Raw genomic sequence first — 3,098 nt, forward strand, 5'->3', positions numbered from 1 at the left:
TTTGCAAAATTTCATTTCGGACTGATTTGCACCCTGCTAGGGTTGTCTCTGGGCAAATGTGTGTTCTGTTTATTACCAATCTAAACTATGCTGCTTACAGAAAACTACCTAACTTAGATTGATTCTGCCTTGGGCTTTTTGAATGTCTGTACCTAGCCCATGAGCCTGTCATGAGCTGTTTGCAAGGAGTCCAGAAAGGGTAAGGGCAAATCAAGAAGAGTTCTGAAAAACATTAGGAGGGTAAGTCCAGCTTTCTTAGCATTGTGGGTGGAGCGCAGAGGCATGGTGAGACGGGGAGGGAGGCTGGCGTGGGCTTGGCCGGCGCCAGAAAACTGCTCGGCTCCCCAGCCCCAACGCCACATACCTCCTCGCTCCCAGAGGTGAGGCAAGGTGGGGCTGGGGCTGGGAACCTGCTCCGCTCCTGCCTGGCTCGGCAATTGGCTGCGAGGGGACCCTGGGTGCCCCCCCAGACTCAGGAGGCACCAGTCACCAAGCTGGGGGGTGGGTCCCCCATGTGCTCTGTGGCAGACCTGGAAATGGACCAGAAGCACTTCCGGTCCACTTCCAGGTCCGCCACAGAGCACATGGGGGATTTCGCGCGCTCCCGTGGGATGCTCCATCCGCCCCACCATCTCAGCGTTCACAAGCCGCCTAGTACCTTAAGGTAGGTAGAAAAAACATTCAAAGCTGTGACTATGTCTTAACCATCGAATCTCTCTGAATCGATTTTGGAGGGTTCCGATTCGATTTGGAGAGATTAAAGAGTCTCCTGATTCAATTTGGATTCGGAGATTTGGCCGCCGAATCTCCGCCGAATCAAATCAGTGACCGAAGCTTCACACAGCCCTACTGCTCAGCTACCCCTCTGGCACTGTCTGCTGAAAGAGCCCTGCCAGTGCTCTCAATCGCCTGCCTGCCCCCAACCCCCATCATGGTTTAAAGCAGGGCATTCCAGGACCCCTGCCACATGGGCAGTGTCCCCCCCAACCCATGTCTCTGCCATTTGGGCAGTGTGAACCCACCACCCCTTTTGCCCCACCTTCAACGACCACCGCCCTTCCTCGTGATGCCACTGTGCAGCCAGCACAAGTTGCATTCTCCCTGCCCACAGCTCAGGCAGTGTGGTCACTAGTCCTACTCCTGCTGCATTGCTTTGCTGCAAAGACCATGGCAGCAAGAGCAATGAAAGCAACCAGGGCATGTTATTTCCTTACAGACCAGATACAGCCTGCAGGCTGCCAGTTGGACAGCTGTGGTCTAATACAGCGCACTGGCCAGGACAATGTTCCAGAAGATCTAAGCGCAGCCCCCTCTCCTCTCTGCTGGGCCCATGAAATGTGCACGTGTCCACACATACACATCACTGTGACCAAGCTTTAAGCAGCCTTTTCTGTACAGGCAGCAGAGACAACCTCTTCCTGGAATGACTCATGAAGCAAAGAGAAAATATCCTCCTCCCAATCATGGCCAGGCTTGTTTAGCTGGTGGTCTCTGCCTGAGCTGAACTTCCCAGCCAGTCTCCCCCTGTGTGGGTACTGAGATGCACTGTGAGCTGTGGTTTAGTTCTGTGGAGACAGCAGTCCTCGTGGGGACTTCATTTCCTGCCTGGGTGTCTCTGCTGCCTTCACACACAAAAAGGCTTTGAAAACACATTGTTGCCTGCTCAGCTCCATCAGCCCACAGGGAAAGAATGGTTTGACTTTGCCATTTCTTTCCCTGCCACCCTCCTGATCAGAATGGAGAGCTGCTGTGGCCTTGCTTCCCCTCTCCTTGGGTATGGAGCCAACACTCTTAAATAGGAGTCGTATGAGAGGACCCCAAAGTGACTCCTCCTTGACAGCTCAGACCCTGTCCTGAGCTAGGACCAAAAAGAGAGGAGGGAAGAATTCCAAACTGTCCAAAGCAAGATGTCCACTTTAAAACTCCCCAGTTTGTGCTTGTAAATGAGGTTCTAGGAAGAATCCAAGCCAGGCCCCAAATCCAGCATAACCAAGCTTTGCAGTGTGTTGCAGCTGAGCCAGCTCTGAACTGGGATGCAGGCATTTGGGCCAATGTTTTAAAAACTGGCCTGTGATTTGGTGTGACCAGTTTCATGCCCCCTGAACTTAATGGGCAGTGGTATTTGCCACCCACAACAGATAAAATCATCACCAACAGGAGGTGCTCAGCCTTTCTGAAAACTGAGCCCAAAATATATCCTGTGGGACACCCATAAACCCATGTCCTCCACCCTGTGCAATGGGTCAGTGTGCGAATAGCAGGAATGGCTGAGGGCAGATGGAGCCACCATTCCTCTCTCTCTCTCTCTCTCTCTCTCTCTTTTTTTTTGGTGCTTTTCTGATGCCTTGGCAAGAATCTCCACCATAAAGCCAGCTTTGGAGCTAGAGAAAGAGAAGCTTTCAGAAGGATTCAAGGCTTGAAGCATGGAAAATTGTGTATGAGGTGCACTGTTTGAGATAGGGCTGGAGTCAGTAGAGGGATGAGTGCATTAGATAAATGCTGTCATTTTCCTTGGGCTACGACTGGAGGTGCTGCCAGCACAAATGCCCCCAGCTGCCCTTTGACAGGCAAATGCTTTTTGGAAGCTGAGGTTAGGGAAAGTTGAAGAGGGAAGCGTTCTTCTTTGTCATGGATTTATATTGCAATGCAAAACCCTCAGGAGTTCAGAGAAGAGGCCAATAATAAGAAATGTTCTCTTCTTCCCACTGGAGATCTTGGCTGCGGGCTGAGAAGGGAGAAGGAGGGTTGGACCTCTTCCATATGGGAAATACATTCACATGAAAGAACATGACCTGCTTTGACAGCATCATCAGACTCCATCAAAAAATCACCATTTGCAGAGCTGGGGGGGAGCCCAAGGTTGGGGTAGCAGGGGACTGAGGGTTGGGTTGAGGGGCACCAGCAGATCTGCAGGGGTGTCCAGTACTGGAGTAGCTGGTGGACAGTGGTTGAGATTGTTGGTGCAGTCACAGATCTCTGCATGTGGGAGGGGAGCTCAGGCCTAGAGCAGCAGTTGGGAAGGAGGAAACTAAGTGAGATCACAATGAAAGGAAATAACCAGTTCCCCATTTGATCAGAGCACTACTCTGTCTTTCCTG

Source organism: Alligator sinensis, unplaced genomic scaffold (genome assembly GCF_000455745.1).
Source record: "Alligator sinensis unplaced genomic scaffold, ASM45574v1 scaffold260_1, whole genome shotgun sequence".
Classification (NCBI taxonomy): domain Eukaryota; kingdom Metazoa; phylum Chordata; order Crocodylia; family Alligatoridae; genus Alligator; species Alligator sinensis.